Source organism: Thamnophis sirtalis, unplaced genomic scaffold, assembly GCF_051295495.1.
Source record: "Thamnophis sirtalis isolate CommonGarterSnake01/CBP01778 unplaced genomic scaffold, rThaSir2_p1.2 scaffold_5, whole genome shotgun sequence".
In the NCBI taxonomy this organism is placed as follows: Eukaryota; Metazoa; Chordata; class Lepidosauria; order Squamata; family Natricidae; genus Thamnophis; species Thamnophis sirtalis.
The window spans coordinates 34,187,058-34,204,317 of NW_028261385.1; the positions used below are offsets into that span (position 1 = coordinate 34,187,058).

Genomic DNA, 17,260 nt, shown 5'->3' on the forward strand with positions numbered 1-17,260 from the left:
ACACCCCTGGTCCACCAGGTACTGCCCAGTTATCGACTCAGTCCCTCAACTAGACGGTTTGTCATCCTGGATCTCCGTTAAATTTGGAGGAAAAATATTCAAAAAAACAAAAAGTCAGCAAAAGGAATTGCCTCCCTGCCGCAAGCAGCCGCATGCGAGCTAGACAGCTGCCTGGGCTGTGAAAGGACTGCCGTAAGCCCTCAGGGGCGGCACGCTGCCCAGGCCTCTGAGTGAGACAAGATCACTCAGTAAGGAACCCTGCCGGCAAGCCGGAGACAAAGGGCACAAGCCTTACAAAGGCAAGCCCTGCCTCGGAGACTCCAAGCAGCACCGGAGCACTCCGCCGCTCCCCACAAGGGTCGAGTGGCGAGCCACAGCTGTCTCAAGCACCACGGAGCGCCCATGCCGCTTCCACATGGCCCGACTGGTTGGGGCCACGAGCAGGGCCTAAGGAGGCGCCGGACTCCTGCCACCAAGACGGAGGCACAGGGCACAAACCTTATCAAGGTAAGCCTTGCCGCGGAGGCTCTACTGGCGCCGGAACTCTCCGCCACTCCCCACAAGGTGGAGTGGCAAACCGCGGCTTTTCCAAGCGCTGCAGAGCACCTGTGCCTCTTCCATGTGGCCTGACTCGTCAGAGGGGGCCATGAGCAGAGCCAAGCCTACACTGGCGCCGGAAGGAGGCAGGAGGTAGAAAAACCGGCGGCAAGGGCGCATGGCAGCTCCTCGGAGCACAAGCCACTTGGAAAAACTTTTAAAAGCAGTGCCCTTTGTTTTCTGGTGCGTGGCGCCATTTTGAAGCCGGGAGGAAACACGTGATGAAAGATGGCGGCGCCCAGCAGCTCTGAGGAGGCCGGCAGGACCCGGGTAGCTGCGGAATACTTTCACAGAATGATTGTCCTAAGGCTGGTTTGCCCATTCCCAAAATAATTGCCGTCAAAGAACTTCTTACGGTTATGGAGCACTCATTCATATTAATTTTATTTTAAATGGAATAGTAAAACTGAAATGAACACATTGACTGAAATGAATTGGGCTGCGATTAATATACATGTGAGGATGTTCATTAGCTTAGACCCTCCAAATATCTTGACTTTTATAAGAATTTTAGGCAGCATAGCCAACAGAATGGGAATTTGGAGACTTGGTTCCATGTTTTCGGAGGAAGGGAAAAGTCACATGGTTGGGATGGCTGTATTAGTAATCCTTGTAGATCATCTCTAAATCAGGTTCTCTATTTGAAGAATGTATAACTGCTTTTAAATTTTGCTCACTATAAAAAGCCTCTCCATTTTACAGTTTATGCCCAATTGAGCTTAGCAAGGCATTCAATGAATATTATATGATAAATTTAGCGGAAGACACATTCCTTTTATTCGGAGCAATAAAAAAACCACTGATAACTGAATCAGCTTTTTTGTTTTGTTTTGTGCCTTTGAATCAGTTCTTGTCTTCTGGCAACTTTTTGGACTGATCCCTGCAGTTTTCTTAGCTTTTTTTTTCCAGAAATGGTGTTTGCTTTTGCCTTCTTCCTAGGACTGAGAGAAAGTGACTAGACCAAAATCATCCAGCTTTGTGTCCAAGGCGGGACTAGAACTCACAGTCTCCTGGTTTCTAGCCTAATAGTTTAACCATTATATCAAACTGTCTGACTGACCAAAGTTTGCTAATGGACTTCTGGTTTGCTCATAGGGCCGGTTTAAGCCCTCCGGAGCCTTCAGGGAAGCCTCCTGAAGGTCACTGAAGGCTCCAGAGGACTAAAAATGGCCCTGCAAGCAAACCGGAAGTGACTTCCGGTTTGTCTGTTCGGTCATTTTTCATCCTATGGAGCCTTCAGGGAAGCCTCTGGAAGGCCCCTGAACTTCCAGTTTGCCAATAGAGGACTGTTTTTTTGACCTCCGGAGGCTTCAGGGAAGCTCATGAAGCCTTCGGAGGGTCTCCAGGGAGGGGAGGAAGCTGTTTTTGCCCTTCCCAGGCTCCTATAATGCCTCTGGAGCTTGGGGAGGGTGAAAAAAAGCATGCAAAAAATGGGGGGGGAGCATCCGGCATGCACGCATGCACACTGGGTGTGTGTGTCGTGTATTGCATTATGGGTGTGGCAGGCTCATGAATGACCCCTCTGCGCTTCCCCCGCTTATGGCACGCGAGCCAAAAATGGTTTGCCATCGCTGAAGTAGACTATTATATGATGCTTGCAAACTAATAAGAAGACCATTATAGGGATCTTGTCTAGCTTTATGAATTTAGCTTAAATCTTCATAAAATTTGCAATATTTCTCATGTAATAGCCAAACAGAAATCAAGAGAACAAGATGAGAATGGTAATGACGATTAAATCCCTAATGAGTCCTATCCTTACAGATTGGTTGCCCTTTAGATTACTGTGGCAGATGGGATTTGAAGCCAAAACATCTGAAAAGTATCTGATAGAATAATAGCCTTGAGGAAATCCCATATAAGCAAAGTACAAGACCTATGGTTCCCATAACATCTCATGAAATAGATTAGGCTGAGAAAAGTGACTGGTCCAATCTTGCTTCCATGGTTGACGGTAGATTAGGATCTGGGTTTCCCCATTCCTAGTTGAACACCACACTCACTATACCATCCAGTTGTGAATTGCAGACGGTATGCCCTGGTACAGGCGTACCGGAGCCTGCCCGGAGCACTGGGTACCGTTCCAATACGGTGCTCCGGAGGGCCTGCCCGTGGTCCCCATGCTCCTTACCTGTTTTTAAACTCTTGACACTTCTGCACATGGCGCATACAGTGCCTGCATGATGATCCACTGAGCAGCTGGAGCATTGTGGAAACGTTGCTGCATGTGATCGTGCGCCACGAGCGTTCAGGTGGAGGACGCCCTACCGGTTGCAATGGGATCTGGAACCCACCACTGGTACTATCCCAGTTGCCTGTTGATGTTCTCCATCAATGTCTTCCATTTCTCCAGCTGCCCAAGGCCTACTTCCCATTCCTCATTTTCTGAATAAGCAAATTTAATTGGCTTTGCTCTTTTTAGGCAAAGAAGCAGACAATGTAATTATCCCCAAGTGATTCTAGTTAAGGACATATAAAAATTGTAATACTGCACATCATTTTCACTCTTTATAATGTCTTCGCTGGGAATGTGATAATTCCTTTGTTGTTTTTATGAAAGGTTTGTTTTATATGTACTGACAATGCCTGATTTTTATAAAAGCTGGTTGAAGAGGAAAACTGAATGCAAAGGATACCAGGATGAAGGAGGATGTGACAAAAATTTAAGCCACATTCATAATTTCCACTTTTGCCCATTCAGTTGTAAACCCATACCAAATAATATACATATTTTTTATTTTTTTTAAAACTGTTTAAAATAAGCGTGGCAAGTCTTTAGAAAAGATTCACTGTTGGGATGGTTGATACTGTTGATACAAATTTTAGGTAATACTAGATCAGTGTTTTTCAACCACTGTGCCGTGGCACACTAGTGTGCCGTGACATAGTGTAAGGTGTGCTGTGGGAAAAACACTTCATATATAGTCAATATAGGCACAGAGTTAAATTTTTTTAACATTTTCTAATGGTGGTGTGCCTCGTGATTTTTTTCATGAAAAAAGTGTGCCTTTGCACAAAAAAGGTTGAAAAACACTGTACTAGATTATTCCCAAAAATGTTTTATATGCATAAACACAGAGATGCACGAGCCAAAAGCATTTAAGCAATTGTGGATTCTTTGTGTACTCAGAATATAGTTTTTTTCAGTAGTTAACACACTTAAAATCAGTTGTAGCTTCAACCATCTTTTGTATAGACTTTTTTGTGTACGTGCATGAAGCCAAAGTCTCTGGGGCCTAGTTATTTAATAGAGAAGCCAGGATGTACTAAAACCCTATTACTCACTGTGCTTTCAGTCTGGCACATAGTCAGCACACATACATATGACCCATTGATTTTCTGTGTATGTGAATGTAATTATGTAGAAGATCACAGTTTAAAATATTATTGCTTTTAGCTGAATAATTTATATGCAGTGCCCCTTATATTGGAGCTGTTTTCTTTCTTAATAATTCTAGTCAAGGACAATGCAAATTTAGCAGGAAAATAACTTGGACCTACTTAGAATATACCAAAATAGCTATAAAAAAAAAAACAAAACTTGTATCAGAAATCCAGTTTTAAAATTACAACAGAAAAGAAATATAAATCTAATTAACTTTGTGCTGAACTTGGAAAACTGTAGAATCTTTTGTTGCTGAATGCAGTAATGTGTTTTTCTTGCACAATTCAGATTTGTAATAACTATTTATATGATGTTAAATATTTAAGCTAAAGATATGTATTCACAGCATGTTTATATATCATATATTCTCCCTGGGGTATTTTGTGCTGTAGTTAATGAGGGTAATTTATCTAATAAAATGCTTAGTAGTATAAACCAAAGATGTAGAAAGCATTACTCAGTTCCTATATTGAACTGCACTGATCTTGAACTTCTTCAACTCTTTAAATCAGAAATTGAAATTGCTTCAGTATTTTTTTATTTAAGAAAATGCTGTGATATTATTTCAGACAACATTTTTTCCAAGAAAGTAAGCAGGTTTGTTGGATACTTGTTGATTTAGAAGAACTGATGCTAAAAGAATGTGCTTGAATTTTGCTCTGTTTGCACAAATGCAGAGTTGAAGATTGGTTGCTCAGTGTAATAAGAGCAGCATATGATGGGCGTAAAGTAAGAATTAAAATAAAGTAAAGGTTAGTAAATGGTTCATCATTGAAAAAGTAAGGCAAGGTTTGTAAATCACTTTCAATGTTTAATGTATATGTGGATACATATATATAACTAGTCTTTGTTTGGCAATTACAATTGGGACTAGAAACTTGGTTGTGAAACTGCAATTTCTTACAGTCAGCTTTCCTTTTTTATAGATCTGCAAAGGTTATAAATGCCAGGGTCAGTCATAAAGTTACTTTTCTGTCACTATCTCAGCTGTGAATGGTTGCTAAATGAAGCAATTGTTAAACAAGGAACAGCTGTAATAGTGATGTGGTGGCTCAGTGGCTAAGATACTGAGCTTGTGGATCAGAAAAGCATGTAAAAATGCAAGTAGAAAAAAAGGAACTATCTTTGGTTTGAAGGTAACAGTGTTCCGTGTGCCTTCGGCTTTTAGTCATTCCGGCCACATGACCACAGAAACGTCTTCGGACAGTGTTGGCTCTTCTGCTTTGAAACAGAGATCAGCACCACCCCCTAGAGTTGGGAACAATAGCACATATGTGCGAGGGGAACCTTTACCTTTCAGCTGTAAAAAGGCAGGATATTAGCTATATGTTGGTTGCGGTGTGATTAGACGCATTTCAGCCATTTTGTTATCTCAGATAATTTACAATGAATGTTAGATTGGTACAATGTGGAATATATAGATAATGAAAGTTATGAGAGAACAATATAATTCATTGACAGGATAAATGAGGTAAATATTTGCAAGTATATAAATAGTTATAGCAAAAAATGAGAGAATTTGTTAGTTTTTACAAGGTTGGAAAGGCAGAAGAGGTATCTAGTGAATAGCAGTGGAATTAGCTTAAGTTATGTTTCCTTTCCTTTTTCTTACCTTAGCCCTTTTTCTGGCTTACTATTTTTTAGTCCTTTTATTCTGCATAGAGTTACTTATTCTGAAAAGGAATAAATGATGGGTACAATTATGTATTGGAGACTGTATTAAGATTCTGTTATACAATTAGTCCTTGTTTAGCAACCCTAATTGCAAGCAGAATTTCTGTCATTAAGCAAAGTGATCATTAGGCAAAACACATGACTATACCACTTAGTGACAGCAGTTCCAATAATTCTGGTTGTGGTTCTTAGGTGAACCACGTGTTTCTGTCCTGCTACCCCTACTTCAGATCCCCCCACCCATCTATCTCTTACCCATCTCTGCCTTTCTGGCTGTCCTGCATTCCAAGTCACCACCACCCGCTATCCTCAGCTGATCTGCCCTGCTGCTGCTGATGAGGTGCGCTTGGTAATTGTCTTGGCTGACCACATAGTTTGGGTGTGTTCCATGCTTGGACACTCCAAGCAGCGCCGAGGAGAATGACCGTTGGCGTTACGGGAGTGTCCAACCCCACCCTGGGGTCTTTTCTTAGATGGGTGCAGGACCTTGCACAATAAGACATGGACTTTTCCATACAGCAACCTTTGGATCGGATGCTTTCATTTTTAAAACTGAGCCTCTTTGGGGAACAGGAGTTGTGGCTACACAAAGATTTGAACTCAGTCCTTTGGAAACAAGCTGAAGTTAATCCATGCTTAGACACTCACGCAGCGCCTAGAGAAGGACCATTCAGGTAAGCCAATGGTCATTGTCTTTTTTGAGTTGTTTTTATTTGTTTTTTTTTACTATTGTAATTAAAATCTTCAATTTTTAAAAAATGAAAGCTTGTATTAGTCATTTACAAAGCAATATTATAATATACTGTATTTTTGAAATATAAGACGCACCAAGGTTTTGAAGTGGCAATTTTTTTTTAAAAAGTAGGTAGATAAAGGGATAGAGAGAGAGAGAGAGAGAAATAGAGATAGAGAAATACAGTAGGTAGGTAGGGAGAGAGAGAGTGTGTGTAAGTAGGTAGGTAGGGAGAGGGATAGAGAAAAATAGAAAGAGAGAGAGAGATACAGTAGATAGAGAGAGAGAGAGAGAGAGAGAGAGAGAGAGAGAGAGAGAGAGAGAGAGAGTGAGAGAGAGTAGGTAGGTACCATGTTTTCCCGAAAATAAGATAGGGTCTTGTTTTCTTTTGACCCCCAAAATAAGTGCTTGGCCTTATTTTCGGGAAGGTCTTATTATTTTTGAAGTGCAGGAGGCGGTGAGTGTGGTCACCTCATGGCTGGTGCTATGTTGCAATATTTTTGGAGAGGGCTTATTTTTGGGGGAGGACTTATTTTAGCCCATGTGCTCAAAAGCACAATTGGGGTTATTATCTGGGTAGGTCTTATTTTCAGGGAAACAGGGTAGGTAGATAGAGGGATAGAGAGAGGGAGAAATACAGTAGGTAGATAGGGAGAAAGAGGGGGTGGGTAGGTAGGTAGGTAAGTAGAGGTAGAAGGAGAGAGAGAAATACGGTAGGTAGGTAGGTAGAGAGAGTAGGTAGATAGGTAGAGGGATAGAGAGAGAGAAATAGAGAGAGAGAGAGAGAAATACAGTAGATAAGTAGGGAGAGAGAGAGTAGGTAGGTAGGTAGAGGGATAGAGGGGGGAGAGAAATATAGTAGATAGGGAGAGAGAGAGAGAAATATAGTAGGTAGGCAGGGAGGGAGAGAGAGAGAGAGAAAGTAGGTAGGTGGGTAGGTAGATGTTTCCAGGTGTACATATCCATGTGCTGAAGAAGGAAATCACTGACAATCTGCAGCACCTAACTTTGTTCCTGCTGGCACAGTATTTGATCCATGTAATTCTCATCAATCAGTTAAAGAGCTTTCCAAAAGGAGAAAAAAAAATTTCACTCTACAAACCTCCCCAAAACAGCCTGTTTTTCACAGAAACAGGCACGTTTTTTTCAAATAAAAGGCACAAATAGCCTTGTGGGGGGGCTTGCAGAGTGCTCCTGAGGAGGTCGGGGGGCAAAAATGAGCAAAAAATGGCCTGTTTTTCATGAAAATGGGCCCGTTTTTTGTAAAAAATATTGCGTGCATGGCCTTATGGAGGCTTATAGAGTGCTGCTTGGGGCTTGGGGGGGGGAACGGCCCATTTACTGCTCATTTCTGGGTACTTGAGAGACCGCCTACTGCCAATTACCTCCACTAGGCCAATAAGATCCCATAGATTAGGCCTCCTCCGAATCCCATCAGCTGGTCAATGTCGACTGGCAACTACTCGGAGGAGAGCCTTCTCGGTGGCTGCTCCGACCCTTTGGAACGAACTCCCCTGTGGAGATTCGTACCCTCACCACCCTCCAGACCTTCCGCATAGCCCTTAAAACCTGGCTGTCCCGACAGGCCTGGGGCTAAAGACAACCCCACTTGAATAGTATGACTGTTGCGTTTTTTAACGATGTATTGTCTTCATGTTTGTAATTTGTTTGTCCTTCCCTCCCCTTGAATTGTGAGCTGCCCTGAGTCCCCTCAGGGAAAAGGGTGGCATACAAATAAAGTAATCTAATCTAATCTAATTTCTGCCCTCTCCAGCCGCCAGGAGGTCTCTGAAAGCCTCCCTAAGGGTATGCACGGCCATTTTGGTGAAGAGGCGGGGCTTCAGGAGGCAAAAAATGCTGTATTCAATGTATAAGATGCACCCAGATTTTCAGCCTCTTTTTTGAGGGAAAAAGGTGCGTCTTATAATCTGAAAAATACGGTAATAAGCAACTTCATTATAATACAGTAGTTTTATCATTTGCATTTGTTATATATCTTCCTGGGACCATGTAAATTTTCTGTTTGCTTTCATATTTACTTGGTTGTAAATATGGTTGCAATTTTTCTAGTTTGCATCCTAGTGTGAATTGTCACTGGCCTTTGTTTACCTTTGACTGTATAAACACTTTTATGCACATATGTTATTCAAATCTGTGACTTTTCTCCATGCAGTCTTGATAAATGACTTAGCTTCTTCAGATCTTAAAGGCTTAAGCTATGCAATATGTTTTGCCTTTTAGCCTAAGTAATATGTTTCCCAACAGTTGTAAAATGGATGTAAATTTCTCAACAGTATGAGAAGAAAGCTCCAATCTGACACAGTGTCGCCTAATTGAGAAATTACTCCATCTTTGCCATTAAGCTTAATTCCCAATTGACAAGTTAACATTCTATAATTTAAATAAAGAAACTTGTGACATTATAAATGTACAGAAATACATATTATGTATTGCTGATCTGCTGAAAGGCAAAGGTTATTAACAGCAGTATAATATATTCAAATAGTATTTATTCTCCATTGATTGTTCAGGAAAGTCTATCTACTACTGAAATTTCATTGAAAAATAGAAAATAAAATATGCCTGGTAAAAAGATGGCTGTTTTGTCAGTTTCTTATTAACGTGAGATTTCAGAACTGATGGCACAGTATTGTCATGGTTTTGCTGGCTTAAATGAAACATCTGTTTATAATAGTGAGAATTGATACCACTTGTAAGAAGTTACAATGCCAGGCTGTTTCAATTGTTACAGAACATATTAGACTTGTATGGAACAGGCCCACCTCAGAGGGGACTGCAAGCTGAGTTTCAAAATATGTGCCTTTGAAAAACTGGCTGATTGGCTCTTGGGTGTCCCATGAGATTTTGTTAGTTTATTTTGCTAGTTAGAGAGATGGACTTCCAACATTGATTTATTTTTAATTAAAATATTAAGCACTGATAATGATTTATCAATACAATGGCAAATTACCCAAAAGTAATTAAAGGTAATTAAGTGAACAATGCCAGACCCAAAAGAGCCATATGTTGCTCACTAAGGAGTTAATAAGACTAGCTTCATGCTCACTGAAAGATACTTGAGGAATTTAGTCTGAATTATAGAGGGAACAACTGTTGGACTTTCTTGTCTCTTCCACTTTCTCTATTTCCCCTACTTTCTCAAATTCTTTGATCCTCCAGCTTTCTTATCTTAAGACTTATCATTTTGCTGTCCAGAGCACTCAGATAACAGGATGTGCCAGCTGCAACAGTAACTTCAAAAGGCAGCGTAGGAAAATGTTCATTCACTTACAGATGTCTCTGTATATCTCTGAGAATGCCTACGAAGAAAGCAAATACAGACTGCAGAAAGACCTGTAGAAATAATATTTTAAAATAATTATATTTTAAATATATATATTCACGCCTTAATGAATACTTTCAGAATTTGTAGGATAAGATAAAAAAAATTAAACAGATTACAAAGATATACCTGACCATGCTCTTCCTTCCTTCATGATTTGATTTCTTCAACTGTCTTTAATCGATAACCATCTGTAATATAGTATTGTTTGAATTGTTTTAATTAATTAATTTTAGGTAATTTTAAAGGCCTGGTGCCTACAGTTATATGCTTTCACCTTTGCTCAGCTCATACTTTCTTTTAAAAGTTTCTCTAATGTCTGTGGATCATTTTATGAAAACGTTGGATTGAGTTTCAGCTTTGTGGTCGGTGACGATGCATTAAACCTTCCCCAGTATTGGCAGTGAGGAAAGGGGGATCCTTTGTTTAGCCAGACAAATTCAAAAACTGTCAACTCCAGATGTTTTGAGGCCAGACAGAGCTTACTAAAGAATGGACAATGCCCTTGGGACTGTTGTATGTGTATATATATATTGAGTTCATTTAGGTATGTTTTTTTCCCTTCTTCACCAGCTGCAAATAAAGTGACAAAGAAACAATGGAATATATTATAAATATATATGGTTGCGCGTGAAATATGTTTTTAAGCTCTTTTCATATGTGCTGTGCCTTCCATTCACTATTTTAATCTTAGACCTAGCTGTTCTGAAGATCTGTTTTCTTGAACATAAAGGACTGATCTTTTCAGCATAGATTTTAAAAATCTGAAAATAATCGAATAGAAAGAAATGAAAAAGTTATCTGTTTTTGCCTTCTCTATTTTCCTGTTCCCAAAATCTTGATTTTCAATATTGACATTTACAGTAGTCCTCAACTTACAACTACCCATTTAGCCACAGTTCAAAATTAACAGCAGTATGACTTGGTCCTACACTTAGAACCATAGTAGCATTCTCATGATCACATGATCAAAGTTCAGACACTTGGCAACCAGCGTGACACTTGCAGCATCCTGTGGTCATGTGATCTTGCCATTTGCAACCACAGTTAGATTCCAATAAGCAAAATCAATAGAAAAAACTGGATTCATTTAATGATGGCACGAATCACTTAACAACTACGATGCTTCGCTTAACTGTGGCAAAAAGGTCTTAAAGTTGAATGCTTACCACCTTGAAAAATATAATGTGAAAATAATATCAGTTTTATTTAGCCATTTGTACCAGTTGAGGTCCTAAAGGAAATCAACCCTGACTGTTTTTTGGAAGGACAAATAGTGAAGCTGAAGTTCAAATACTTTGGCCACCTAATGAGAAGAGAGGACTAGTTGGACAAAAACCTGATGTTGGGAAAGACTGAAGGCAAATGGAGAAGGGGACAGCAGATGATGAGATGGTTAGATAGTATCATCAATGCAATGAACATGAATTTGGCAAATTCCAGGACAGGATAGGGGAGTCTGGCGTACTGTGATCCGGTGGTTCGTGAATGATCGGTTACGACTTAGCGACTGTATAATAACAACCAGTTAGAGGACTAGCAATGAATAAGTTAAATTATAATCCGATAAGATACCTCTAAACTCTCTTCTTCACATATATCAGCGGTCCCCAACCTTTGCAGGTTGACGGCCTGGCAGCAGAGGTAGAGAGGAACCAGCCCACGTAAGCGGTGGCCTGACCCATGTGTAATGCGTGCACAGCTCGACTTGCACAGGTAGAGCTGCGTGTGCATGCCAGCCTGCGTCTGTGTGCACACTGGCCTGCCACTTGCACAGCCTGATTCCAAATAGGCCACAGTCCGGTGGTGGGCCACACGGCCCAGTGTTTGGGGACCCCCTGACATATATGATAAATGTAGTTCTTTAGCATGGAAATTATTTTGTGCAGTTTGACAAAAGTTTAGTTTCATCTTTGGGCTTTTTAGGATCAATGGGAAAAATTGGGGTTTCAATTAATTCAGCTATAAACAATAAATCTGTTCTTCAGTGCTGGACTTAAGAATGAATAAACGTGCTTAATCCAAACAGGGAAGATTTGCTGTTATGGAACTCAGCAAGTCAGCTGGATGAGGAAATTCCCAGTCTATGTATTATGTCATACTTTCTTTGAAGGAATAGGCTTCTGGCCCAGAATAATTCTGAGCTCAGTTTTGCTCCTGGGGTCTCAAAATGCTTGTGGCTATGATTCAGAGTATTTTTCTAGGTTTGGCTGCAGGATCAAGACCTGGCTATTGTCATCCATCTGTTGGTAACTTGCCAGTTACATATTAATGTATTTTTTCAGGTGGTCTGGCAATTGCAGTTGATGGATACTGATATGCATGATATTGTGTGGGTGTGAGAGAGGAGGGGGGGGGAAGTGAATACATACTTCAAGATATGAATAATACTTTTTCAAATCCAATTATCCCAAATTCATTTCTGAGCTTAGCTTTAGTGCTGAAATTTGTTAATGACCTAAGTCATACTCTGGTTGTTTTATATGTAACCTAATAACATCAAGAAGCAGATGTTTTTCAATTGGAATCCCAGACTATTAGAATGTATTATCCAGTAGTAGTCCATATATCTTTCTCCCTCTTTTTCAATGGCTTATGATTTTTTTTTTTAGCTAGGATCTCATTATTTCTATGTGCTTCATAAATTGGATTTATTTTGTCTTGATGAGAGTTCAGAGCCACAATACTTAGCTGTTGGCTGCCTTTCTAGTTGTGATGTTGCCATAGTGCTCAGGGAAGATGCACAACAGGAAATGGGAACAATTAAAGTCATCTCCTCACTTGGGGGGGGGGACAGGATCCATAGAGCATATGTTTTGCATCCAAAAGTTCCAGGTGCAGTTTTTCTCCAGATAGAATTAAGACTCTTCTTAAGAGTCATATTACTCAGGGTTATTTCTCAGTGGAGATTACCATCTTGTGATCTAAAGGCCGGATTTCTGTGATGGGATGACATTTGGCTTGCTGAACAAATTAAGGATTCTGAAAGAGAGTTGAGAAAAACAACACATTTTGATGAGCAGAAGGAGAATTAAGTGCCCTTCAAAGGAAAGGACCTCAAGGACCTGTGTTGATACAGTGGTAGAAAACAAATTGAAAGCATTTCACAGAAACCTTGCCTAATCATAGAACAAATGTTTGTGTAGGCAGAAGAAAGTTCCCACCAAGTCATCAGCAAGGTCTAGATTCAAGAGTCTTCTAAATTTATAAGTGTAAATGGGTTCTGTCCAAATCTATAATCTAAATATGCAAATTCATGGAGCCACATTTTACTAGTGTCCAAGAAAAATAGCATTCTAGGCTACTGTTTCTTAACTTCAACAACTTTAAGATATGTGGATTTCAATATGCTGGCTGAGGAATTTTGGGAATTGAAGTCCATGCATTTTAAAGTTGCTGTGGTTGAGGATACTATTTGATGAACAAAGTCTTAAAATAGTTGTATTGCCTTTCTAATAGAATGAAGTTCTGAAGAAGAAAAAAACATTGAAGAGAATGTTTTTAGTTGTGATTTAATTTCCAGGCTTTGTGTTACTCTTGCAAGCTATAATAGGATTTGACATGTAAAGCATCTGGACAGGACCAGCAGAAGGCAGAGATAATCAATAAGCAGAGATAACCGATATGTTTCAAAGTATTTGGAGGACTTCAGAGTTTTGCCAGAAGTATTAAGAAGAAGACAGTTTATCAGGTCAACATGTTCTGCATTTCAGTAAAAATTAGAGGCAAAAGATGTGGGTGTAAGGGCCCATTTAAGAAAAAAAGAGGAAGAAACAGACAGAAAAACAGGACAGGAATATTGTCATAAGAAAAATCTTGCATTATTTGGAGGAGGTGTTTTGATACTTTTTATGTTATAATTTGTATTGTAATAAACGTGCAATAAAATTATATTGTATCTTTGATTTTGAACCACATTTTCTGAATAGAACTTTCAATTCAAAGCTGGAAGTGTAAATAATCAGTTCCTATTTCATTCTGCGAAAGATAGGAAAAGTAGATTTCAGCTGAGGATATATTTTACCTTAAAAAAACTAAGCTAAATCTTCCTGAATAAACTATTATCTGAGAACATTTTGATTTAGAGAATAATTTGGTAAGAAAAGTATGGGAGGTAAGAAACACTTCTTGTATGTCTAAAGAAATTATAGGTCATTTATTTCTGAGAGCTGACTTTTAAGTTTATTTAATTTAATTACAGGTAGTTCTCAACTTATGACCGCAATTGAGTCCAAAATTTAGGTTGCTAAGTGAGAAATTTATTATGTGAGTTTTATCCCATTTTACGATTTTTCTTGCCACATTTGTTAAGTGAATCAGTGCAGTTGTTAAATTAGTAACACGGTTGTTAAGTGAATCTGATTTTACTTGTCAGAAGGTTGCAAAAGGGTTTCACATGATCCAGAATACTGCAACCATCATAAATGAGAGTTAGTTGTCAAGAATCTGAATGTAAATCACATGACCATGGGAAGCTGAAATGGTCACAAGTGTGAAAAATGGTCATAAGTCACTTGGTTGTATGTTGAGGACTACCTGTAGTTATTTTCTTGGTTTTGCTTTTGAATTTTCTTTTGTAAAGCAAAGTTATAAATATAAACAGTTGGGTTTTTTTAAAATCTTGGATAAAAGATAAAAACTTTTTAGATTGGCCACCTTTCCAGGGTTGACCTTTATTTTTTCCGAGAAAATATAGTCATTGTATGTATGTGATATGTTTGCATACTATAAGACGAGAGAGTGAATATTTGTTTATGAGATAAGCCTTTTCTGTAACTTTCCATAACAAGGGAAAGCAGAAGAAGAAAACGTAAAGAAATAACATCTGTGGAGCTGTTCATGTAGCCTCTTAGTCATATATGCAGGATTGCCTTAAGTAGACAAAATTGGCAAATAAATCTACTTGAGAGAATCAGATTTAACTTGGCAAGAATGTTAGAGCCACAGCTTTTGAAAAAGAGTACTTATCTTTACCACCTTTCTAAAGCTGATGACAAAGAGCCAGTAAAACTAGAAAGATTCTGTTTATTTTGTAACAAATAGCAGACTATTTTTTGTGTGTGAAAGTAATGGGTAGGCTTTAAAGAGTGTTTAAATAATGAAGTCCCTACAGTGAATTGTAGGATGACCAAAAAAGAAAGAAAGAAAAAGTTCTTTGTGGTATATTGTTAACTACTTTTAACATTCCCACTATTCCTGCAGCTGGACTTCATCTAAAAAAAATGAGTGCAATGTTAACTCCTTCAAAACCGGCAAACTGATCTTATGTTTGTTTTATTGGCATCAGAGAATACCAGTTTTGCAAGTTCTTCCCCTTTTCTGGAAAGCAATCAATAAACAAGAGAATCATTGCTGTGATCAGAAGTGAATGAAAACCAAGGGAGTTTAATTAAACACAGTAATGTAGAAAATGTAAAACAAAGTAGACTATTTGGTTATTTCTAGATTTAATAAGGATAATTGCTCCCTAATTTGGTTTTATTTTTCTTTGTATTCATAAATCTAGTTAACATAAAAATCTTAATAGCAGTGGGCAGTTATTAAGAAAAACATTGGGCATGATGTAGTAAAAGCTAGGTCCTAGAGATAAAAATGTCTTAGGATGTTTGTACACTATGTATTTAAATCTTGATTTTTTTTTAAATGTAGAAATATTGCAAAGAAAGTTTTATTGAAGCTTTCTGGGAGGTACACAGTGCAATTTAAATCAACCAGATTTTTGTGGTTAAACTTCAACCACAAAACTATTTTTGTACCCTAAATCAGCTGGCCTGGAATTTTAGGGTTACGTCTTCTCCAGGACATCAGTTTAAGAGAAGACTGCCCTAGCAGGATAAGGTTTATTGCTAAGGAAGAGGACTGCTTTGTTAATATTGACTCTAATGCAGTTTGATTCAGTGCAATTATCCTGTGTAGTTCGAAAGACAGAGTTAGCTTGGTTAATGTTTTCTGAGCTCATAATGTATTTGGCAGGGGTGAAATTCAGCAGGTTCTGACAGATTCTGGAGAACCGGTAGCAGAAATTTTGAGTGGTTCGGAGAACCAGCAAATACTACCTCTGGTTGGCCCCAGAGTGGGGAGGAATGGGGATTTTGCAGTATCCTTCCCCTGCCACATCCACCAAGCCATGCCCACAGAACTGGTAGTAAAAAAAAAATTGAATTTCACCACTGGTATTTGGGCAGAATGCCATGTATATTTGCCAGTATTGAGAAAGATCTTTGGGAGACCTATGGTAATTTTACTTGTAAATGATAATAATATTGTTAATAACTCATTTAGGTCATCCTTATGATTATTGGGAAACGTGGTACAGGTAGTCCACAACTTTCAACCACAATTGAGGCCAAAATTCTATTGCTAAGCAAAACAATTGTTAAGTGAGTTTTGCCCCATTTTTTACCTTTCTTGCCACTATTGTTAAGTGAATTACTGAAGTTGTTAAGTTAGTAACATGGTTGTAAGCGAATCTTGCTTCCCCATTGACTTTGCTTGTCAGAAGGTCACAAAGGTCATATGATCCCGCCAGGACACTGCCGTCATAAATTTGAGGCAGTTGTCCAGGGTCTGAATTTAATCATGTGACCATGGGGATGTTAAAATGGTCAGAAGTGTGTGAAAAACAGTCATGTCACTTTTTAGTGTAATTTGAATAGTTGTTAAATGGTTGTAAGTTGAGGACTACCTGTATGTTCTCTTGCTGAATAGATAAAATATGCTTATGACTGAGGGATCCTCAAACTGTAAATGCTCGGCTCCTTCCAGTTGCCCTAACTCTACCCCGAATTAAGGGTTTACAGCGTTGTAAAAAGGGAGCTATGGATATTGTACCATGAAATGTAAAACTAGATTGACAGACTGGTACATTTTTAACTTAATACAGCTTTTCTTACACGATGTTAATATTTCTTCCCCAGAAACACTCTACATTTCTGAATGGCAGTCCTCTTTTTCTCAGAAGGAAGGACTCTGATATATTGATCAGGTAAGTAAAATGGAGGTTTCTCTTTGTTAAATAAGCTTAAATTTAATTTTATTCTTTATTTTATTTTATTTTATTCAAAAGGTCTTTGATTAGCAGCCTCTCAGAATTTGGAAACCACCATGGAAATTAAAGATAGCTTTTCGTTAGAAGTTCACTTATAGTTAATATGATGGTTCTTTATTGAAATCTGCAGCAATAATAAAATAATATTTTTCTGGATCAGACCAAGACCTGTTTTAGAAATGTTTTCCTCATTTCTTTGGGTTGTTTTCAAGCAGGAGATGGAGGCATACTTCTCTCTTACTATTGTTTGCCTTCAGCTGTAATTTGGAAATCGGTTACCCCAACCTGGAAGGAAACATTGAGTCCTCCAAACAACAGCTCTTGGCAAACTTGCTTCTACGTGTTTATCCAGTTCCTATTAAAACTCATCAAAGTTAGTTGCCATCGCCACATCTCCTAATATCTTGACTTACAACAATTAATTTAGTGATGGTCCAAAGTTACAACGGCACTGAAAAAACTGATTTTTGACTGATTTCC

The 17,260-nt window shown here is 38.8% G+C and overlaps 1 protein-coding gene across 2 annotated transcripts in view; it reads left to right on the top strand.

The window, feature by feature from the left end:
- The window catches only part of LHFPL2 (LHFPL tetraspan subfamily member 2), a 94,457-nt gene that overhangs the window by 26,529 nt on the left and 50,668 nt on the right, over positions 1-17,260 (top strand). For both annotated transcript variants that reach the window (XM_087715612.1, XM_087715611.1), the window contains exon 2: positions 16,650-16,717. The gene's annotated coding sequence lies outside the window, so the exon portion shown is untranslated. The remainder of the gene's footprint in view (positions 1-16,649; positions 16,718-17,260) is intronic.